A 24,719-nucleotide genomic window follows, 5' to 3' on the forward strand; every position below is an offset into this window, starting at 1 on the left:
CTGTGCGCAAAGGTGCACAGTATCCTACACTGCCTTTGCAGTGGTTGATTAACACACCAATCCGAGTCAGACTCTGCTTAGTTAGTTGAATTAAGGGCTGTTATCATGGCTTTTCAACGATTCTCACAGGAACCTTTGAATTTGGTTACTGAAGCCGACTAGCAAAAGCTCGTATACAATTAATCACCTTACGGTACCACAAAATTCAAAGAATCCTGTTCTTCTGAATCACTTTCTCTCATTGCAATCTGCAGGCAAGAGACAACTGCCCTGGGCAAAAGTCTGGGTGTGGAATTTACTCACTAACCAGTGGGAAGGCCTGCGGGAACTTATGGTTTGGGGTCGTGGCTATGCTTGCGTTTCTACAGATACTGGGGTACGGTGGCTAGCTGCAAAATGTGTTCGCCCTGCCCTACGGCACCAGAGGCAGAACAGGCAACCTCCAAATGATGACCAGAACACCAACCATCCAAGTGGCCACCAGAATGTAGATCATCAGCCATCAGACTCTTCTGATGATGACCAAGATGTTGACCATCAGGCAGATGGTCCTTCTACAAGCAGAGACTGGGATGGTCCTTCCACAAGCAGAGACTGAACTTTAAATTTCTTGTTATGGAGTCAGATCGTTAAAGCCTTAAGGACATATTTAGAATTAATAACTGATGTAAATTTCTATTTAGGATTAATAGTGGAGTTGTTATCTTATCAAACAAAAAGGGGGAATTGTAGATACCAAAATGCTGCTAGCGAGGATTTTCTTGCTATTTTCTAAGTCTGTGAGAGACTTTTCTCTCTCACAGAAGAGGTAGCAGAGTATGTAAACAACCAAGCCACCTGCAACCTTGAAAAGTCTGGTTTATGGTCTAGTAGAAAAATATTTTGACAATGGATGGTTTAGGATTTTAGCCAATCACCCCAAGGGGGGGGGCTGATCCTTTGTCCAATTAGACTATGAAGAAAAAAGTCTGTAAAAGAGTTTGTGAAATAATTAAATGAATAAATCTTGGTGCACAATTCCTGCCTGCTGGATCTTCTCTCCTCCTCCTCCCTATGGCTGCGGGACACAGTGATACACCCTAGGGCCCAGGCCTGCGGTAATAGACCACAATTACAAGTGAACTGCAACACAAGCAGCTAACACATTCCTCCTGTGATAAATGAGTGAACGATAAATTTTGTCTTTCGCATCTATCACTTTAACATTTAGAAGTGAGAATGTACTATGTAGAAATAGTGTTAAGGTAAAATATAGGTAAGTAAAAACAAGACTAGAGTAAATTGTAACTTCGAATGAGTGGTAACATGTTGGGAAACGTAGGAAGAAACACATGATAATAAATGTCCTTTAAGTTGAGAAATTACAGAGGTGGAAACCAAGACATCTTCAAGAAACAAAGAAGATAAACCGCATGCATCCCAGGAAGTCTGTTATCTCATCAAAACTCACACCTCCCAAAGAACCCATCAACTACAAATTAGGTTGGAGACTGAGGAGGCACCGGAGGGGGGTGCCTGCCTTCAATTCTGGAGCTACTCAGAGGACCGAGGTGGCAGTGTGCTGGCGTGTGCTGGCGCAAGGGGGCAGAGACGGAGGGGGGAAAGTTGAGTGAAGTGTAAATGACTTTCTGGGCTTAAGGACTATGTTTAAAGAAGTACTAAAGTTCACAGTAAAATGAATGGAGCCACGCCTCTAGCAATATTGCTAAGTGCTCCTGCACTGTGATATGCCTTTGTTCTACTAATAAATGCTCAATATTATGCTGCTGAAAATTCCGCTTGGGAATTCATCTTTCTCACTTCTTCCCTTAAAATCAGTTCTAAGAATTTAGTGTGAAATACATTTAGGCTTGGTCCACATTATTTTTAGTTCAAATAAACACATCTAAATTTTTTCCATCTTTCCCATTAAAGGATTTTGGTTTTGGCTCATTCTTTCAGCATTTTGCCAGCAATCTGCTCAATGCTCTTTCCTTAGGAATGAAAGCTGTAGCCTGATATTACAAAGTGTTTGGTGAAACCTTTACCATGACTCTCAAGTCGCAACATGCCAGATAATCACTGGTTTTCAAAGCTGCTTGAAGATAGAAGGAAAGCGTCAAAGGTTTATGCATGAATCAGCATCCCCTTGTCACAACGTCATGCTGCAGTGATCCTTGCAGAGCTCTAAGACTGGATTTAAAGGAGAAAAGCTCAATACTGGCTCCTGAGCCAGCAGGATGAAACATCCAAGATTGTACATATATTACTTCTGTGCTAAAACTACTGTATGAAAACGTCTTACCATTATGGCAGTTTTATAGTACTCCATAGGAGACATCTCTTTAAATGACTCTAATATCCTTTCAGTGCTAAAATTGAGAAGGGGGTTGATCCATAGTTAACTCATGTAAACACGAGTGAACTACTAAGAGACAGCAAATGTTAATCACAAAACCTAAGCAGCAGGATTCGCCTTAATCTTGTCAAGATAAGAGGAACAGGATCTTTTGAAAACCGGCACAGAGATCGCTGCATCAGCCACCGAAGAACTGTGCATGCTCCAGAAAGAAAGGTAAAAAGTGCATTGTGACAAAGACTACTGATCTTCATCAGAAAGACCCTCGAGGAAGAAGAGGAGCCTTCCTCAGTGCGCCCATCAGCGTACACAGCGCATGCATGGCACGTATGCTAATGATATTAATGACTTCCGAGAAGTAATTTCTAGAACCACTCCTATCCCAAGAATTGTGATGAATGTTCATAAATTTTACACATAATGCTGGACTGTATGGAGTGCTCTGTGTGTGTGTGTTAGGAGGAGTGATCCCCCATGCACCCAGCGCCGAATAAAGCAAATACCCGCTTCTCTGACTCTGAAGCATCTCTAGGCCTGGTTTTGGGCAATTCAAAATAGGTGAATACACATTACAACTACAGCTGAAGTTGTTGCGTAGGCAGATTGAAGAGGAAAGGATTTCATCTTCATCACTCTCCTTCTTTCTTGTTTTGACAGAATTAAGAACTTGTAAAAAATCTGATATCACTGATGCTCACCACTCTTCCAATTAGACTACGCTCACTTAGGCAACGAAGTCCAGAGCTTCGGATATCTCCCGCTTCTGCCCTAGGAATTGCTTCCAGTGCTGTACCTTTGCTCCAGCTGCGAAACCAAACCAGCAGAACCAAGGAAGTTCTCTCTGAATGAACCATTGCTCTTGAAGGCTACAACGGTAGTCATGGCAGTGAACACTGCTCTTCACTGGGCCATTCCTCTGAAAAAAAACCATGCACCACCTCTCAACCTAAACCGTTAAGCCTCCTGCTGATGCTGACTGACAAAGCGTCCAACTGCACTTAGATTCCAACAGCTACTTCCAATGACCTGTCAACAGAGCTTTGCAGACTTGCAACAGAGCAACAAACTAAAGGGGCTATGTTTCATGGCTGTTTTTCAAACATCATTGACTTATGTCCCTTTGCCAGCTTAAGTGAAGGTGGCCCATCCACCTTGGTCAAAATCAGCAGAATTTTGGCCCAATTTGTTGTTACGCAACACATCATGACACAATCTCTTGGTGTTGATGCAAAATTCCCACTGAAGTGCATGTCGTTACATGACTTAAGGCTACCTACTCACAGAGTGTCCACTCCACTGCCACACCCATTTTCTGGCCACCTTGAAATGACTGAGCTGTCTTACTGTTCCCAACATTCCTCAGGGGTACGTGACCACCATAGCCTCCCTTCTGAAGTTTAGGAACCTAAGTAGTACTAGCAATAGCAGTTTATCCAAAATCCATTTGCTCCATCAACAAACTCCGAGCAAGCGCTGAGAATTAGTTTCAAGACTTCTACATATATTTACAGGGAGCTTTTTGTTTGCTTGTTTGTTTTTAAAGCAGATGGAGTAGTGCGATGTTTCCCTGAGGCTACCAGGGCTGCGAGGCAGGCAGGCAGAGCCCTGGCATGGGTGGCACAGGGGACCCCGGGCGCTGACGGCTGCCACCAGCGCAGGCCAGCTCGGAACTGGCAGGCAGGGCTGCACCCCGCGTCTGCCACAACAGCTGCAGCTTCTGCAGCCTGAAACACAGCTGGCTCAGGGGTTCAAATTAAGAGCCAAAACCTTTTGCTGCTCAATTTGGGGCAGAGAAAGGTCATCACTTCTAGCATGGCATAAGCCTGCCACTACATTTCTGTGAAGGAAAATCACCTTGTTAGAGTGAAACTCCTGAGTAAAATACTGAAGCGCTTTCAGATTCGTATTATCTGACATTTCTGTGACCTTCTTTTATACCTGCATTGTTTCCTACTGCTGGTTTTGGGCACAAGTTCTGTGTACACTATTCTGGAAACAAAAAAATAACCCAAAACCAACACCCACTCCTCCCCCACCATCACTCCTTCCCCAGCCCCAAGCCTAACAAAACCAGCCTGCAGAATGTGCAGGATTTCAAATGAGAACAAGCATAGATGGGACATCAAAAGATGGATTCTCCTTAGACATTTGTGCATGCAGTGCTCTGCAATCAACTCCTAAATTCTACTCCTCGTACACCAAATATTTGTCTTGGGAACTCCTTGTTCTCCATTCCAACCCTTCTGAGAGGGTAATCGAGGAGTTACTCTACATATTTTAAGCATATGTTGCACTAGTCAAATCCAATGCACAGCATTACTTGACTAACTGAGGCGGTGGCAAGGTCAATTAAGACCTGTTCATGTCTTAATTTGGAGCTCTTCCAACTGCTTGAAAAGTGAAGCCTTGGACGTTGAAGGTTCAGGCTAAGGAGAATCCAAAATGTGGATAGCATCTCCCTTCTGCTGGAAGCCTTGAAGTTCACCACTGCAGTCTGCAGCCTACACAGATCATGTGAATATTGTAAAAGTTCTCCAAGGAAGAGCAAGAACGAGGCTAATGCATGCACACAAACGCTGATCAAAAGCACTTGATGCTCTTGGACAAAAATAGGGAACCTTCACTTTTGGAAAGACAAGGTGACTATGGTTGTCTCTACAGTACTAGTAGGAAAATATCCCTGAAGTTTTGCAAAACCTCTTTTCAGGGGTTTGTTAACTTCATCTTTGTTAAGAACTGGGGAACACAGGGAGACCTGTCACTTTTTTTGCAGAATGCCATAGAAACTGCTACACTCACTTCAACAACAGTCCAAGTAACCTTCTCTGCAAATACTGACCATTTGCAGTTCTGGTTGATACAAGCCCCCATTACCTAAGAAAGGAACAACTCGGCAAGCAGTTTGCAAAGATGAACAACTTAGCACGACTGCGGCTGATGACATGCCCTGACCTTTTTTGCCTTCAGCTATGGGTGCCGTACCCTCCTACCCTCACACATGCCACTCAAAGCTCCTTGCGTGGAGCTCTCGCACCACCTATGACAGCAACTGTGCCAAGCCGCCACCCTTCTTCAGCACCATCGCACCTACCACAAGGTAGCTGAATCAGAGGGAAAAGGAGGTCGCCAATGGAGGGAAGTTGTACCCCCTGACAGCTAAGCTCCAACTACGGTGTCGCTTATGTCCTTCCCAGGACGGGCGGGAAAACGCCTCGGCGCAGCGCAGCGCTGGCCGGGAGCGGCCGGCACGGCACCGAGCGCGCTCCCCACTCCCTCCCGCCCGCGCCGCTGCGGAGACCCCGGGTTCGCCGGAATCGGCCACATGCTGCACGGAGGGCAGCGCGGCAAAGGCGGCCTCCCCTCGTCGCCCGGGGAAGGCCGGCCTCGGATCCCCGCTCTCTCCACCGGCACGGGCAGTGCCAGCAGCCTCTCGCTGTGGCCGCCGCTGGCCGAAAGCCTCGCCGCGCACCGCCCGGCCGGCCCCGCCGCTCCGCGGGGTCACACGGCACCTGCCGTGGGCGGCCGCCGAGCGACAGGAAGCAGAAGCGCTCACCGCCGCGCCGCTCGCCGCCCCGCCGCTCGCCGCCCCGCCCGGGCGCTCCTCTCCTCGCGCTACCACGATGGCGCCGGCCCGCCCCGCCTTCCCCGTCGCCTGCGGCGCAACGCGGCTGCTCCGAGCCACGCAGCACGCGTGCGGCCGGGCCCTGCCGAGCTGCCGGCGGAGCCGGGGCACAGCCCGGGCGGGAGAGCTTCCGGCGAGGCTGGGCGGGCGGCGAGCGCGGCCGAGCGTGAGCGCGCCAGGCGGGCGGCGGGCGGCGGCGCGATGGAGAGCTAGATGGAGGCGGCAGCACCGCGCGGCATAAAATAGCTGATCGTCCGGCAGCCGCCCGCTCCGCAGCCCCTCGGCTGCTGTCGAGAAGGGCCCCAGCCCTGGCCGCGCCGGTGGCGAGGCGGCTCCGCAGCCCGCGGGCAGCCCTGGCGGGGCAGGGGAGCACTGCGGGCAGCCCCGGGGCCGCGCAGCCGTCTGCAACGCGCGGTGGGAGCCGCTGGGAACTATTTTACACGTTCCGGGGGGCTGGAGAGGAGCACGGAGACCACGCGGCAGGTCGCTGCCGTTAGGGAAAATTAATCCACGATGCCTGAGGTTTATATCCGAAAAGGAGACAGAGGAGTCCTGCAACATTCTTCGACTACAGGGAGAGTCCATGGGGCTTTTCCCATGGCGTCTGTCAAACGGTTGCGGGATGCAGCCCCCTTTTGATGCCAAGTTCCCGGCCACAGCACCCTCTTCCTTTTCCCCACTGGCTGAGGTATTCGGGAGATACAGACTTCCGGAACTGCCTACTCTATGCGCCCCCCTCTAATATGCACCCCCCTCTTGGCATCGAGAAGAAAGAAAAGAACCCCATTCCTAATGCTCTTAAGTCTTTGTTGCCTTGCTCTAGGTTCAGGAATTTAACACGGCCTTGATTAATCAACAGTCTCTGATGATTAGTAACAGTTCTAGAGAACTCCTAGTTTCTTCTGTTACTTCACTAGCCATAACTTCCTAGCCTTGTCTACAGGCCGATTCACACGGTCTCTTTGTAAAGACTCATCCATCTCATTCCTTTTAATCCCTCCTCTTTTTATTTGCTCTGTATTTGTCTTTACAAACCTTAATTACCATGGATTAATTTTTTTTCTTCTGGAGTCTTCTTGGGTTTTGCTATTATTTGCAGTGACATCCTTTTCTGTCCTTTTGTAGTCATTTCTGGATCAGGTAGGCATGGCTGCTAGCGGCATCCCCTTGAGCACCTGCTGAAAGAGCTGCCGCCAGCATGGTGTCACACATGGTAAAAAGATGAGAGTTGCTATAGCATGTAAGAGGAGGAATCGTATTCATTTAGCCCAGAGCTGGCCAGTTAACCATGAAAACATGTCCCATCCCCATCCTTTCAACATTTGGACAGGTCCACGAGCTGACGTTATTTCCTTTGTTATTTGTTTGACCACTTTTCCGCTGTCATCTGCTTGCAAACAGCAGCTCGAGTCATTTAATTTCCCACAAACTCCTCCTTCTTCTGCCAACAGATAATCTAATACCATCCAATGTTGAAATACCGCTTTCCTCATTTAAGTGGGTTGCTCAGCAAAAAGGTCAAGCGCTGTGGCTGGCTGGTTGGTAATTATTTCCGAGACAGCTTGTAACCTAATTATCTCCTTCAAATGATAAATGGGTTCCCAGGCATCTGGGATTAATTCCTTAGGTTTCCAAGGGGCTGGTCCATCGTGTTGGGTAACTTGTTCTGTTGGCCGTTCATCATTTCCCCGTTTTGGGGTGCTCCCTCCAGCCAGGGCTGCATCAGCTGACTGCTTTTCTCTAATTAAATCATCACAGATTTTGATTCCTAAGCGATTTCCCAGAACTTGTAGTAGCAAAAAGAACAACAGTCTACTAAATATACCATATCCCTGACCAGTTTGGAGGTAACCTGAGCTAAGCATGTTGGCCACAAATCCAATACTGTCCTTTCAAAGCCCGTGTTCCATTAGCAAAGGAACCTACCCATGGTCATCAATTGGTGGCTCAAAATACAGCAGGATTCCCGGGCCTAACGGTCCTCCAACAAGAGTTGCCCCACCATAAGGGTCCCAGCATTTGCATTTCCAAGCTCCCGCACAGGGTTCCCACCTACATTTACATCTGCAAGCTGCTTGGTTGGATTTGGAGCAGAACTCACTAAAAGGCTTTGAGTTCCAATCCGGTGTGGCCATTCCCACTGATAATCACAAACAACATGTCTTCTACTTGTGGAATTTTTGTGGGGACTGCTCAAAAACAGGTGGTCAAAAAACCCCCTTGTCCCTCCCCATTGCTTTACAGGCTTCCAAATATTTTTGGTAAGTGTGATAAGAACGCCTTACGCAGCTACTGTTAGTGAGCCGAACAGGTATTTGATTGCATTTGCCTTGATATTTGGAACAATTGGAAGGAGGGCAATTGGGGGTCCAAACCCAGTTGTTCAAGCCCAGAGGGAAAGTCAATTGACAATTGCCTTTTCCTACATAGACACGCCCTATCCTATTTAGGCAATAAGTGCCTGTTGGAGAAGAATGAAGTGGCCATGAACTTCCTTCTTTGGCCCCAAATCCCATCCCACTGTGGCCCTCACATTGACCCACCATTTAGGTTCAGCTGGGCTAGCCAACTATGGCCACTCTTCAGATCCTCCTGGCCCTCCACAGAGCCAGCAATTGCTAAGGTTAAAAACTTTTGCTACTTCTTCTCCTAAGGCTGCAAATTGATTCTCCCACTCCTGGCCTAAACTCAGCTAACCATATCAAAGTAGAATTAGTAAGGAAAATGTTTTAATAGTGTCATCTAATTAGCTAGTCTAATTTTCCCGTTGTCTTCTGCAGCACCTGTGGCAATTGAAGACACAGAAACCACTTAACGTAACAAAATGGCCACAAGTATTAGCCCCCAAGTGAGTGGAGATTCTAGAGGAGGGATGCCTATACAGTCTATTTCAGCAGACGGTCTGAAGGTAGGACTGCGGGGCTTCTTCCGATGTCGAAGCACTGCCTACTGCTCCGGCCCACTCCTGCAGAGTGTCAGTCACGGCCTCCCGGCCTTCTCCTCCAGCTGAGATGTGCAAATCTCCGAGGCTTCAGAGACCTTGACCCGAGAGTGACGGGTTCACCTGTGTTCAGCTTACTTGACGGCTGTTTTCTGTCGTCAGTGACACTTGGAATGGGCCACGCCATTTCACCAGCACTGGCGCTTCTTTCTACTCCTTAATTAGGACTCAATCTCCTGGTTGGATGTTAAAAGCAGCAAAGTCCAAAGGCCGGGCTTGCACCAGCTGAGTTTCCTGTTGAAGGGGTTTCACAAGAAGCAGGATCCTGGCCACAGATGGTTTTAAAAATGCATCACTTGCCTCTACCCCCCCCCACTGGGTGGAGACTTACCAGGGCAATTGCAAACAACGATTGAAAGGGAGATAACTGAATCTCTCTTCTGGCTTGGGCCCTCATTCTCACCAAAGCCAATGTCCAAAGCCCTACCCATGGCATCTTGGTTTCTATTACCAGCTTCAAAAGGTGTTTATTTCTCTCTTCATTGTTTTCTACCCGAGCCGAGCTCTGGGGGTGCCAGGGCCTATGGAGGTTCCATTGTGTTCCTAAAGAAGCCAAAACCCCTTGAAGGATCTTTCCTGCAAAATGAGTTCCCCTATCTGAATCTATTGCTTCTACAATGCTGTATCTTGGAATGATTTGTTCCAAAAATGCCTTAAGAACAGATCCTGTCATTACTGAAGTAGTTGGAAATACTTCTGGCCACCTTGCTAGCTGACATACGATTACCAGAAGATATTAAGCCTTGCCACTTGGGGCATGTCCGGAAAATCCACCTGGCATCTTTGGAAGGGCCATGCAGCCCAAGGCCTCCCTCCTCTAGCAAGTTACTTTGTAACTTGGCTGTTGGCTTTAGCACAGATCAAGCAACCTTCAACAGCTCCTTTTGCCAGTCTAAAAAGACCCCCAGCAACATACATCATGAGATAGGCTTCTGCCAATCCTCAGGAAGTGCAAGAACTCTCTTAATGGAGTTGCTTTAATATTGGTAGGGCCAAAGGTTCTGGTATCTCTTGTTTGCCATCCCTTGGAAACCAATTCTTGCCTTTTTTCTCTGCCACACGACTTTTAACTGTATGTCAAACTGCTGTGGTAGAAAAGACAGCTTCCTGGGCAGTGATGGAGTCACGGGGAGCAAAGGGGGCATCTTGGAGAGTTCTGGCAGAAGTGTGGCTTTCTGAGTTTCTTCATCCACCAAAAAGGAGACAGAGGAGTCCTGTAACATTCTTCAACTCCAGGGAGAGGCCATGGGGCTTTTGCCATGGAGTCTCTCAAATGATTGCGGGATGCAGCTCCCTTCTGATGCTAAGTTCCTGGCAACAGCACCCTCTGAGGTACTCGGGAATTACAGACTTCCGGAACTGCCTACTCTATGCCCCCCTCTAATATGCACTCCCCTTTTGGAATGGAAAAGGAAGAAAACCAAACTATTCCTAATGCTAGGAAGTCTTTGCTGCCTTGCTCTAGGTTCAGGAATTTAGCAGGGCCTTGGCTGAGCAACAGTCTCTGTTGATTAGTAACAGTTTCTAGAACGAATACTTTCTTCTGTTACTTCCCCCCCTGTAAATTCCTAGCCTTGTCTAAGGAGAGATTCACACGGTCTCTTTGTAAAGACACATCTATCTTACTCCTTTCACGCCCACACCTTCCTTGCGGTGGAACGGCTCTCCCCGGCACAGCACCTGGCACAAAACCCCCGTATACGCACACACACACCTGCACTTACCCTGCACTCCACTGCACACACACACACACACACACCTCCCGCACACTAACACCCCCTCCACATCCCCACCATGCTACTTGCAGTGGCCCCGCCCCTGCCATCCCCACCGGCTGGCAGCACCCACTCCTCGCATGCTTCCCCATGCCTTGCATTTCCTTGCTGCCCCCTCTGTAGCCTTCCCTCAACCTGCCTTTTCTCCCCTGCCTTGCACTGACTTGCTCACCCATCCCCCACCTGACTTCCTTTCACATTCGTCTAGGTCTGGCCTCACCTTTCCTTTTCCTTCTAGGACCCTCATTGCCTTGCCTCGCCTCGCAAAGCCACCACTTGCCTTGCCTTGCCCTTGAACCCCTCCCTTGCCTTGCATGACCTTGCTCACCCCTCCCCCACCTGGAATTCAACACCCCTTTTCAATGACATTTCTGGGCCTTGCCCTGCCCTTTCTGCTCCTCCGAGGAATCTCAAAGCTCTCAAGCATCTCCGGTGTTTCAGGATCCCATGAGAGGAAGACCAGGGGAGGACGCATGTTGCCACACTCATCTCTGTGGGCAGCCTTTGTCTGGGAGCAATCCTTGCATGTCTTGAACCTTGGAGGGGCAATTCACATTTTGCCCTTGAGCTCGGGGACCAGAAAGAGAGTTCTTTTGCATACAAGGGAAGGCAGGTAGCTCAAGTCTTTTAGGTACAGAGGAGAGATGACCCACGCGGGATCAAGGCCACACAGAGCACTTGGTCCTGGCCACTTTTGTGCACCAGCAGTCCTTGAATGTACTTCTCACCTGCCTTGCCTGGCCTTGCCTTGGCAACACAACACTTGCCTTGCCTTGCCCTGCTAGCCCTCTGGAGCCTTGCATTCCTTTGCAGGGCCCTGCCCCGCACATGACCTGCCTACTGTTTTCCTCCAGGGCCTTGGCTTGCTGAGCCCTTCCTGTTTCTGCCTGGCCTTCCCATCAGTGGCCCTTCCTTCCTACAGCCAGCCTTGCCTCTAACTTCTGGGCCTTCTCTTGCCTACCAGTCCATTTGCTTTCCCCTCACTGCTCTGGCCTTGCCTACCTCTCCCTTGACTTGCCCACAATTGCCTGCACTCGGTTTGCAGCGCCTTGCCTGCATGGAAGGCAAGGGAAAGAGTGGTAGGCCGGGCAAAGCAAAGCCAGCAAGTTGTAGGCAGTGCGAGGCAAGGCAGACGCAGGCAAAGGAAGCAGAGCAAGGGTAGCTTAAGAAGAACTAGACAAGGCAAGGCCAAGAGACTCGGAGTGCCTTTCCTTGGGAAGGCAAGGACATAGTGCCAGTGTTGCTGGAGCAGATGTTAAGGTACTGTGGGGAGGAATAGTCCAGCAAGACATTTCTCTTCTGGCCCCTGTGCGTGTAGGGGCAATTGTTGGACATATTCAATACTGGAGGCGGATCAGTCGCTGGATGTGTTGTATTTTGGAGGAGGGGATGCCGTTTCTTTGGAGATGGGCTTGTAGTTGCTCTCTTTGGCAAGGAAGGCAGGTTTGGATGTGCACATCAGGTACTCCTAGGGATTTTAAAGGCTTTTCCCAACAGGCAGAGCTCTCTCTGGGTTCGAGCTGTTGAGCTGTCAGTGGGAATGCAAAGGCCAAGCTCTTAAGCTATTTGTCCTGGTGCCTTCAGTGTGTGAGCAGTCCCTGGTGCCGTTGCCTTTGGATCCTGACTCTGGGAGAGGGAAGGCTTAGGATGGTACCTAGAGCTGAGAAGGAGAGTGCTGAGAACAGCGTGTGTGCTGCTAGTTTGAGGGGTGCAGGTGAAGTTGTAGGCAGCAAGATCTTCCTCAGCTGGCACTGTTTTGAGCCCTGTTTTTGCCAGATGGTTTCAAGTTGGTGGGCGGAATCTGCGAGAGGGAAAAGATTTGTATGGGCCAAAGAGGTGTGGTGTAAAGAAGAGTGTGCTCTTGGAAGGGGAAGATGAGGGCAACCTTTTTGTCCTGACACCGTTGATTTGAGTGCAGGGCCGTTTGCAAGTTGCCTCTGTCTGCCCTTGGGGTGGTTTCGAGCTGGGCCAGGTGCTTGGCCTTCTTTTGCAAGTCTGCAGCGCCGTCGTGTGGTTGTTTCCATGAGCGCTGACAGTGCCCGGCAAAAAGCGCTTGGCTGGCGCGGCCCCAGTCGTGTGGAAGCAGTTGGTGGAAGAGCTCCGCTGTGCATCCTGCCTCTTGGAGACATAAAAGGATGTAACCCTGCGCGTAGGGGGGAAGCAAGACGAATCTTTTCATTGTTGGCTGAGCAGTTTCTACGCGGCAAAAGTAAAGGCAGTTTCAGCACGGCCTCTTTCTTTCAGAACCTTTTCTGTGCCATCATGAACATGCTCAACATGCCACTCGCACCCGCTGAACTGCATCAAAGGCCCTGGAGATAGGCACTTTCCTTCAAGCTCTCTGTAGCATCCTACCCTCCACCTCTGGCGGATCCCAAAGCCCTTCCAAACATCCAGCAGCTGCACGCAGAGAACAAGTGCTAAAACAAGGCGTTGGCCTTCCTAGTCCTTTTAAAGTCTGTGAACTAGGCGAAACATTCCAGTGAGCAGCACTTTCCTTCGCAACTATATCTAGAGCATCATCACATTCTCTCCAAGTGGGTAAGTCCACCCTTGCAGCGCAGCGTTTGAAGCCACAGTTCGGACTGAGAGATAGGCCAGGTGAGAAAGCATTTCTTGACTATCCCTCTTCTCTGGAAGACTTGATACTCGCAGCGCGACCACGTCCACACACCTTCAGTGTGGCCAGGTTCAAGCAGCTAGAGCTCCCAGAGATGGGAGAGTCAGGAGAGAAGACGTTCCAAAAGTACCGTGTACTTACAGCAGCATTAAAACTGTGCACAGCAGTCTGCAGCACTGTAGACTGCGGCTTCTCCGACAGACGAGCCATCCCATTGTTGCCTCTCGCAGCCTGCTTGCTAGCTGCTCTCCTGAAGAAAAGAACTAGAAGAAAAAGCCAATGCTGGGCTGCACCTTCCCCTTGCCTTACGTAAAGCCACCTAAACTCCCCGCTGCACTCTCTACTTCCCCTCTCCTTGGAAGCGACCACTGTGTTTGCTGCATCTCGAAGCCTAAAGTTAAGCGCCAGTGGTTTTGGGGATGGTTGGAAGAGGGATAAGTAGTAGCACAAGGAAGTAGTTGTCGTTGAACTTCCCCCTTCTCAATGCTAACGTGAATTGGGCAGGCAGGCGAGTGCTAGCCACGCTCCTTTCTCAGTTTGTACGCTGCGGACACGAGTCCGGTGCTCTGCGCCTTCGTTCGGCCTCTTTAGTACCCATGTCGCTCTTTCATTCAGCCGGAGTCGAAGCGTCGTCTACTTCTCGCCCAGAGAGCACGGTGCCGGCAGCGAAATGCCCCAGCCGACTGCTTCTGCCGACACACGCCTGGTCTATGCACTTTCCCTCGCAGCGACATACAGCAGCACTTTCGGTCTTTCTTGTCGTCCAAATGTAAAGGGAAAGATTCTCTGCTATGTCCCGCCCAGAGAACAGTTTTAGGTCAACCAGCACGCCCAGAGCTTGCCCTCGACGCGTGGAAACTTGTGTTTGCACCACATTCAAGTGGTAGCCGTCTTTCCTTTACAGGCTGCAGAACGCCGTCAGATCCCGGTGCTCTCTGCACCTGCCTTCTCAGTTCCAATACCGCCGCGCACAATACAGCTTTGCAGGAAGCAAACACGCGGATAGTCATGTCGCTCAGAAGAACGTGCCAGGACGAAAAGATGTTCTTCCTTTCTCCTCGTCGCCCAGATTGTGGTGCTGTACTGAAAGCCATGGCCAGCGAAAGGCTAATCCAGCAAGTGTTTCTCACCTGATGCATTTCGCTGAGGGAGAGCTGAGGAAAATCCTTGCACAGCACACTGCGGATGCGTGCAGTACACATGCTGAAGAGCGGCAAAACTCAAAGCCATCGCTGGGCTTCAGTTCTGTCCAGACCGCAGAAGGCAAAGAACGAAGCAGCTGGGCACCGCGTTAACGTACTCAGTGGACCGAATTTCAAATGTCCAGCCAAAAGCTGCTTCATAAGCAGATTCAGCTGAGAATGCTCTGGCTGCTTCACAAAGTAAGGCGCAGCCGTTTCCATTCATCACACTACCTGGCCAGAAGCAGTATCCTACACCTTCAATGCTGCAGAGTCCATGCAGCTGGAGCACACGCAGTAGGACGCGTCCAGATAGACGGCGTTCTTCAAGTACCCCCCTCCTCCAAGCAGCCTTGAAACTGAGCACAACACACTGCGGCTCGGGAGCTTCCTTCTCAGATAGACGTGCCGTCACGTTATTCACTCTCGCAGCTCCGTTGCCCACTTGCAGCAGCTGCTACCAAAGCAAAATGCTCCAGAAGTAAAAAGCACTGCTGAGCAAACCTTTTCCTTTGCCTCACGTAAAGCACTGTAAACTGTCCGCTGCACTCTTTATTTCCATTCTCCGCTGCATCTACCACTGTCATCTCTGCATCTCGAAGCATAAAGCTCGGCACAATTCTTCCCAGGGAAAGCTGGAAGAGAAATAGGTAGCAGCACAAGTAGCTGCAAGTGGAACTTTTGTTTTCAACTGCTAACGTGAATCCGCAAAGAAGCGAGCGGCAGCCACGCTTCTTCTTGCAGCCTGTGCGATGCGCACACCAGCTCGGTGCTCTGCGCCCTCATTCGTATGCTCTTCGTACCATGTCGCGCTTTTCATTCAGCCGGAGTCGAAGCGTCGTCTACTTCTCGCCCGGAGAGCACGGTGCCGGAAGAGAAATGCCCCAGCCGACTGCCCTTCCGAAACACACCAGGGCTATGCACTTTTCTCGCAGCGACATACAGCAGCACTTTCGGTCTTTTCTTGTCGTCCAAATGTAAAGGGAAAGATTCTCAGCAATGTCGGGCACAGAGAACAGTTTTAGGTCAACAAGCACGCCCAGAGCTTGCCCGCGACTCGTGGAAACTTGTGTTTGCACACATTCCAGTGGCAGCCCTCTTTCCTTTACAGCCTGCAGAGCGCCGTCAGATCGCGGTGCTCTCTGCACCTGCCTTCTCCCTTTCAAGTACCACTGCGCAGAATATAGCCTTGCAGGAAGCAATGACGCGGATAGTCGTCTCGCAGAGAAGAACGTGCAAAGACGAAAAGATGTTCTTCTTTGCTCCTCCTCGTCGCCCAGATTGTGGTGCTGTACTGAAAGCCATGGCCAGCGAAAGGCTAATCCAGCAAGTGTTTCTCACCTGATGCATTTCGCTGAGGGAGAGCTGAGGAAAATCCTTGCACAGCACACTGCGGATGCGTGCAGTACACATGCTGAAGAGCGGCAAAACTCAAAGCCATCGCTGGGCTTCAGTTCTGTCCAGACCGCAGAAGGCGAAGAACGAAGCAGCTGGGCACCGCGTTAACGTACTCAGTGGACCGAATTTCAAATGTCCAGCCAAAAGCTGCTTCATAAGCAGATTCAGCTGAGAATGCTCTGGCTGCTTCACAAAGTAAGGCGCAGCCGTTTCCATTCATCACACTACCTGGCCAGAAGCAGTATCCTACACCTTCAATGCTGCAGAGTCCATGCAGCTGGAGCACACGCAGTAGGACGCGTCCAGATAGAAGGCGGTCTTCAAGTACCCCCTTCTCCAAGCAGCCTTGAAACTGAGCACAACACACTGCGGCTCGGGAGCTTCCTTCTCAGATAGACGTGCCGTCACGTTATTCACTCTCGCAGCACAATTCTTCCCAGGGAAAGCTGGAAGAGAAATAGGTAGCAGCACAAGTAGCTGCAAGTGGAACTTTTGTTTTCAACTGCTAACGTGAATCCGCAAAGAAGCGAGCGGCAGCCACGCTTCTTCTTGCAGCCTGTGCGATGCGCACACCAGCTCGGTGCTCTGCGCCCTCATTCGTATGCTCTTCGTACCATGTCGCGCTTTTCATTCTGCCGGAGTCGAAGCGTCGTCTACTTCTCGCCCGGAGAGCACGGTGCCGGCAGAGAAACGCTCCGGGCTTCTGCCTCTGCCGAAACACGCCTGGGCTATCCCTCTCAGCGTTAAGTAGCACAAAATGCTGTCTGCGTTGTGGTCTTAATCTTAAGGGAAAGATTCTCGGCTTCGGCTAGCACAGAGAACTTTGCTGGGACAATACATGTGTTTTATTATCCTTTCTCGCAAGAAGACTATGGTGCTTCTTTGGAACTGTTGGCCAGTGTAAGGCTAATCCAGCAAGTGCTTCTCTCCTGACACATTTCTCTGAGCGAGAGCTTCGGCGGACAGTTGGGCTCTGCGAAGCAGAAAGTCTGTGCTTGCACGTAGCGCTGAGGAGAATCTGTGCACAGCGCGCTCTGGATGCGTGCAGTACACACACTAAAGAGAGCCAAAGCTCAATGTCTCAGTTCTGTCCAGCGCCGGAAATTGAGAAGAACGCAGCCCCAGAGCTCTGGGCTGGAGTGTGCGATGGTTATGAGCTGTGCCGCTCTTCTGCGTGTCTACTGCACGCATCCATAGTGTACAGTGCAAGGATTTTCCTCAGCTCTCGCTCAGCGAAATGCATTAGAAGGGAAGCACATGCTAGATTAGCCATTCGTTAGCCCACGCTTTCAGTAGAGCACCACAATCTGGGCGACGAGGAAAAGCAAAGAACATCTTTTCGTCTTTGCACGATCTTCTCTGCGAGACATCTCTCCACGTCTTTGCTTCCTGCAAGGCTGTAAGGTGCGCGGTGGTACTTGGAAGGGAGAAGGCAGGTGCAGAGAGCACCGCGATCTGACGGCGCTCTGCAGGCTGTAAAGGAAAGAAAGCTACCACTTGAATATGGTGCAAATACCAATTTCCACGCGTCGCGGGTAAGCTCCGGGTAAGCTTGGTGACCTAAAACTGGGCGCTGAGTGAGACGTAACCGAGAATCTTTCCCTTTGCATTCCGGCTCCAACGCAAACAGAATGTGATGCTACTTAGCGCTGCGAAGGAAAGTGCATAGCCCTGGTGTGTTTGGGAAGAATCAGCAGCCTGGAGCGTTTTTCTGGAGCCTTTCTCCGCTGGCACCGTGCTCTCTGGGCGAGAAGTAGACGACGCTTCGACTCCGGCAGAATGAAAGCGCGACATGGTACGAAGAGCATTAAAGAATGAGGGCAGAGCACCGAGCTGGTGTGTGCATCGCACAGGCTGCAAGAGGAAGCCTGGCTGTCACTCGCTTGTTTCCGGATTCACGTTAGCGTTTTAAAACAGAAAGTTCCACTTGCAGCTACTTGTGCTGCTGCCTATTTCTCTTCCAGCGTTCCCTGGGAGGAATTGTGCCGAGCTTTATGCTTCGAGATGCAGAGATAACAGTGGTAGATGCGGCGGAGAATGGAAATACAGAGCACAGCGGACAGTTTATGGTGCTTTACGTGAGGCAAGGGAAAGTGCAGCCCGGCAGTGCTTTTTACTTCTGGAGCATTTTGCTTTGGTAGCAGCTGCTGCAAGTGGGCAACGGAGCTGCGAGAGTGAATAACGTGACGGCACGTCTATCTGAGAAGGAAGCTCCCGAGCCGCAGTGTGTTGTGCTCAGTTTCAAGGCTGCTTGGAGGAGGGGGGTACTTGAAGAACGCCGTCTATCTGGACGCGTCCTACTGCGTGTGCTCCAGCTGCATGGACGCTGCAGCATTGAAGGTGTAGGATACTGCTTCTGGCCAGGTAGTGTGATGAATGGAAACGGCTGCGCCTTACTTTGTGAAGCAGCCAGAGCATTCTCAGCTGAATCTGCTTATGAAGCAGCTTTTGGCTGGACATTTGAAATTCGGTCCACTGAGTACGTTAACGCGGTGCCCAGTTGCTTCGTTCTTTGCCTTCTGCGGTCTGGACAAAACTGAAGCCCAGCGATGGCTTTGCGTTTTGGCGCTCTTCAGCGCGAACACTGCACGCATCCACAGTGTGCTGTGCACGGATTTTCCTCAGCTCGACGTACAATCATTTTCTTGCTGTTTCCAGAGTCTAAACTCTTCGTGAAACTCTCGCTCAGCGAGATGCGTCAGGAATGAGGCACTTGCTGGATGAGCTTTTCGCTAGCCAAGACTTTCAATACAGCACCACAATTCAGGCAAGAAGCAGGAGAAAGGAAGATCATCCTTTCGTCCTTCCACGTTCTTCTCTGCGAGATGACTACCCGTGTCTTTGCTTCCTGCAAGGCTGTAAGAGGCGCGGTAGTACTTAGAACTGAGAAGGCAGGTGCAGAGAGCACGGCGGTCTGACGGTGCTCTGCAGGCTGTAAAGGAAAGACGGCAGCCACTTGAATGTGGTGCAAACACAAGTTTCCACGCGTCGAGGGCAAGCTCTGGGCGTGCTGGTTGACCTAAAACTGTTCTCTGGGCGGGACATAGCAGAGAATCTTTCCCTTTACATTTGGACGACAAGAAAGACCGAAAGTGCTGCTGTATGTCGCTGCGAGGGAAAGTGCATAGACCAGGCGTGTGTCGGCAGAAGCAGTCGGCTGGGGCATTTCGCTGCCGGCACCGTGCTCTCTGGGCGAGAAGTAGACGACGCTTCGACTCCGGCTGAATGAAAGAGCGACATGGGTACTAAAGAGGCCGAACGAAGGCGCAGAGCACCGGACTCGTGTCCGCAGCGTACAAACTGAGAAAGGAGCGTGGCTAGCACTCGCCTGCCTGCCCAATTCACGTTAGCATTGAGAAGGAGGAAGTTCAACGACAACTACTTCCTTGTGCTACTACTTATCCTTCTTCCAACCATCCTTGGAAACTTTGGCGCTTAACTTTAGGCTTCGAGATGCAGCAAACACAGTGGTCGCTTCCAAGGAGAGGGGAAGTAGAGAGTGCAGCGGGGAGTTTAGGTGGCTTTACGTAAGGCAAGGGGAAGGTGCAGCCCAGCATTGGCTTTTTCTTCTAGTTCTTTTCTTCAGGAGAGCAGCTAGCAAGCAGGCTGCGAGAGGCAACAATGGGATGGCTCGTCTGTCGGAGAAGCCGCAGTCTACAGTGCTGCAGACTGCTGTGCACAGTTTTAATGCTGCTGTAAGTACACGGTACTTTTGGAACGTCTTCTCTCCTGACTCTCCCATCTCTGGGAGCTCTAGCTGCTTGAACCTGGCCACACTGAAGGTGTGTGGACGTGGTTGCGCTGCGAGTATCAAGTCTTCCAGAGAAGAGGGATAGTCAAGAAATGCTTTCTCACCTGGCCTATCTCTCAGTCCGAACTGTGGCTGCAAACGCTGCGCTGCAAGGGTGGACTTACCCACTTGGAGAGAATGTGATGATGCTCTAGATATAGTTGCGAAGGAAAGTGCTGCTCACTGGAATGTTTCGCCTAGTTCACAGACTTTAAAAGGACTAGGAAGGCCAACGCCTTGTTTTAGCACTTGTTCTCTGCGTGCAGCTGCTGGATGTTTGGAAGGGCTTTGGGATCCGCCAGAGGTGGAGGGTACGATGCTACAGAGAGCTTGAAGGAAAGCGCCTATCTCCAGGGCCTTTGATGCAGTTCAGCGGGTGCGAGTGGCATGTTGAGCATGTTCATGATGGCACAGAAAAGGTTCTGAAAGAAAGAGGCCGTGCTGAAACTGCCTTTACTTTTGCCGCTTAGAAACTGCTCAGCCAACAATGAAAAGATTCGTCTTGCTTCCCCGCTACGCGCAGGGTTACATCCTTTTATGTCTCCAAGAGGCAGGATGCACAGCGGAGCTCTTCCACCAACTGCTTCCACACGACTGGGGCCGCGCCAGCCAAGCGCTTTTTGCCGGGCACTGTCAGCGCTCATGGAAACAACCACACGACGGCGCTGCAGACTTGCAAAAGAAGGCCAAGCACCTGGCCCAGCTCGAAACCACCCCAAGGGCAGACAGAGGCAACTTGCAAACGGCCCTGCACTCAAATCAACGGTGTCAGGACAAAAAGGTTGCCCTCATCTTCCCCTTCCAAGAGCACACTCTTCTTTACACCACACCTCTTTGGCCCATACAAATCTTTTCCCTCTCGCAGATTCCGCCCACCAACTTGAAACCATCTGGCAAAAACAGGGCTCAAAACAGTGCCAGCTGAGGAAGATCTTGCTGCCTACAACTTCACCTGCACCCCTCAAACTAGCAGCACACACGCTGTTCTCAGCACTCTCCTTCTCAGCTCTAGGTACCATCCTAAGCCTTCCCTCTCCCAGAGTCAGGATCCAAAGGCAACGGCACCAGGGACTGCTCACACACTGAAGGCACCAGGACAAATAGCTTAAGAGCTTGGCCTTTGCATTCCCACTGACAGCTCAACAGCTCGAACCCAGAGAGAGCTCTGCCTGTTGGGAAAAGCCTTTAAAATCCCTAGGAGTACCTGATGTGCACATCCAAACCTGCCTTCCTTGCCAAAGAGAGCAACTACAAGCCCATCTCCAAAGAAACGGCATCCCCTCCTCCAAAATACAACACATCCAGCGACTGATCCGCCTCCAGTATTGAATATGTCCAACAATTGCCCCTACACGCACAGGGGCCAGAAGAGAAATGTCTTGCTGGACTATTCCTCCCCACAGTACCTTAACATCTGCTCCAGCAACACTGGCACTATGTCCTTGCCTTCCCAAGGAAAGGCACTCCGAGTCTCTTGGCCTTGCCTTGTCTAGTTCTTATTAAGGTCCCCTTGCTCTGCTTCCTTTGCCTACGTCTGCCTTGCCTCGCACTGCCTACAACTTGCTGGCTTTGCTTTGCCCGGCCTACCACTCTTTCCCTTGCCTTCCATGCAGGCAAGGCGCTGCAAACCGAGTGCAGGCAATTGTGGGCAAGTCAAGGGAGAGGTAGGCAAGGCCAGAGCAGTGAGGGGAAAGCAAATGGAGTGGTAGACAAGAGAAGGTCCAGAAGTTAGAGGCGAGGCTGGCTGTAGGAAGGAAGGGCCACTGATGGGAAGGCCAGGCAGAAACAGGAAGGGCTCAGCAAGCCAAGGCCCTGGAGGAAAACAGTAGGCAGGTCATATGCTGGGCATGGCCGTGCAAAGGAATGCAAGGCTCCAGAGGGCTAGCAGGGCAAGGCAAGGCAAGTGTTGTGTTGCCAAGGCAAGGCCAGGCAAGGCAGGTGAGAAGTACATTCAAGGACTGCTGGTACACAAAAGTGGCCAGGACCAAGTGCTCTGTGTGGCCTTGATCCCGCGTGGGTCATCTCTCCTCTGTACCTAAAAGACTTGAGCTACCTGCTTTCCCTTGTATGCAAAAGAACTCTCTTTCTGGTCCCCGAGCTCAAGGGCAAAATGTGAATTGCCCCTCCAAGGTTCAAGACATGCAAGGATTGCTCCCAGACAAAGGCTGCCCACAGAGATGAGTGTGGCAACATGCGTCCTCCCCTGGTCTTCCTCTCATGGGATCCTGAAACACCGGAGATGCTTGAGAGCTTTGAGATTCCTCGGAGGAGCAGAAAGGGCAGGGCAAGGCCCAGAAATGTCATTGAAAAGGGGTGTTGAATTCCAGGTGGGGGAGGGGTGAGCAAGGTCATGCAAGGCAAGGGAGGGGTTCAAGGGCAAGGCAAGGCAAGTGGTGGCTTTGCGAGGCGAGGCAAGGCAATGAGGGTCCTAGAAGGAAAAGGAAAGGTGAGGCCAGACCTAGACGAATGTGAAAGGAAGTCAGGTGGGGGATGGGTGAGCAAGTCAGTGCAAGGCAGGGGAGAAAAGGCAGGTTGAGGGAAGGCTACAGAGGGGGCAGCAAGGAAATGCAAGGCATGGGGAAGCATGCGAGGAGTGGGTGCTGCCAGCCGGTGGGGATGGCAGGGGCGGGGCCACTGCAAGTAGCATGGTGGGGATGTGGAGGGGGTGTTAGTGTGCGGGAGGTGTGTGTGTGTGTGTGTGTGCAGTGGAGTGCAGGGTAAGTGCAGGTGTGTGTGTGCGTATACGGGGGTTTTGTGCCAGGTGCTGTGCCGGGGAGAGCCGTTCCACCGCAAGGAAGGTGTGGGAGTGAAAGGAGTAAGATAGATGTGTCTTTACAAAGAGACCGTGTGAATCTCTCCTTAGACAAGGCTAGGAATTTACAGGGGGGGAAGTAACAGAAGAAAGTATTCGTTCTAGAAACTGTTACTAATCAACAGAGACTGTTGCTCAGCCAAGGCCCTGCTAAATTCCTGAACCTAGAGCAAGGCAGCAAAGACTTCCCAGCATTAGGAATAGTTTGGTTTTCTTCCTTTTCCATTCCAAAAGGGGACTGCATATTAGAGGGGGGCGTAGAGTAGGCAGTTCCGGAAGTCTGTAATTCCCGAGTACCTCAGAGGGTGCTGTTGCCAGGAACTTAACATCAGAAGGGGGCTGCTTCCCGCAATCATTTGAGAGACTCCATGGCAAAAGCCCCATGGCCTCTCCCTGGAGTTGAAGAATGTTACAGGACTCCTCTGTCTCCTTTTTGGTGGATGAAGAAACTCAGAAAGCCACACTTCTGCCAGAACTCTCCAAGATGCCCCCTTTGCTCCCCGTGACTCCATCACTGCCCAGGAAGCTGTCTTTTCTACCACAGCAGTTTGACATACAGTTAAAAGTCGTGTGGCAGAGAAAAAAGGCAAGAATTGGTTTCCAAGGGATGGCAAACAAGAGATACCAGAACCTTTGGCCCTACCAATATTAAAGCAACTCCATTAAGAGAGTTCTTGCACTTCCTGAGGATTGGCAGAAGCCTATCTCATGATGTATGTTGCTGGGGGTCTTTTTAGACTGGCAAAAGGAGCTGTTGAAGGTTGCTTGATCTGTGCTAAAGCCAACAGCCAAGTTACAAAGTAACTTGCTAGAGGAGGGAGGCCTTGGGCTGCATGGCCCTTCCAAAGATGCCAGGTGGATTTTCCGGAGATGCCCCAAGTGGCAAGGCTTAATATCTTCTGGTAATCGTATGTCAGCTAGCAAGGTGGCCAGAAGTATTTCCAACTACTTCAGTAATGACAGGATCTGTTCTTAAGGCATTTTTGGAACAAATCATTCCAAGATACAGCATTGTAGAAGCAATAGATTCAGATAGGGGAACTCATTTTGCAGGAAAGATCCTTCAAGGGGTTTTGGCTTCTTTAGGAACACAATGGAACCTCCATAGGCCCTGGCACCCCCAGAGCTCGGCTCGGGTAGAAAACAATGAAGAGAGAAATAAACACCTTTTGAAGCTGGTAATAGAAACCAAGATGCCATGGGTAGGGCTTTGGACATTGGCTTTGGTGAGAATGAGGGCCCAAGCCAGAAGAGAGATTCAGTTATCTCCCTTTCAATCGTTGTTTGCAATTGCCCTCCTGGTAAGTCTCCACCCAGTGGGGGGGGGTAGAGGCAAGTGATGCATTTTTAAAACCATCTGTGGCCAGGATCCTGCTTCTTGTGAAACCCCTTCAACAGGAAACTCAGCTGGCGCAAGCCCGGCCTTTGGACTTTGCTGCTTTTAACATCCAACCAGGAGATTGAGTCCTAATTAAGGAGTAGAAAGAAGCGCCAGTGCTGGTGAAATGGCGTGGCCCATTCCAAGTGTCACTGACGACAGAAAACAGCCGTCAAGTAAGCTGAACACAGGTGAACCCGTCACTCTCGGGTCAAGGTCTCTGAAGCCTCGGAGATTTGCACATCTCAGCTGGAGGAGAAGGCCGGGAGGCCGTGACTGACACTCTGCAGGAGTGGGCCGGAGCAGTAGGCAGTGCTTCGACATCGGAAGAAGCCCCGCAGTCCTACCTTCAGACCGTCTGCTGAAATAGACTGTAAAGGCATCCCTCCTCTAGAATCTCCACTCACTTGGGGGCTAATACTTGTGGCCATTTTGTTACGTTAAGTGGTTTCTGTGTCTTCAATTGCCACAGGTGCTGCAGAAGACAACGGGAAAATTAGACTAGCTAATTAGATGACACTATTAAAACATTTTCCTTACTAATTCTACTTTGATATGGTCAGCTGAGTTTAGGCCAGGAGTGGGAGAATCAATTTGCAGCCTTAGGAGAAGAAGTAGCAAAAGTTTTTAACCTTAGCAATTGCTGGCTCTGTGGAAGGCCAGGAGGATCTGAAGAGTGGCCATAGTTGGCTAGCCCAGCTGAACCTAAATGGTGGGTCAATGTGAGGGCCCACAGTGGGATGGGATTTGGGGCCAAAGAAGGAAGTTCACGGCCACTTCATTCTTCTCCAACAGGCACTTATT

This window comes from Aphelocoma coerulescens, unplaced genomic scaffold (assembly GCF_041296385.1).
Source record: "Aphelocoma coerulescens isolate FSJ_1873_10779 unplaced genomic scaffold, UR_Acoe_1.0 HiC_scaffold_65, whole genome shotgun sequence".
In the NCBI taxonomy this organism is placed as follows: Eukaryota; Metazoa; Chordata; class Aves; order Passeriformes; family Corvidae; genus Aphelocoma; species Aphelocoma coerulescens.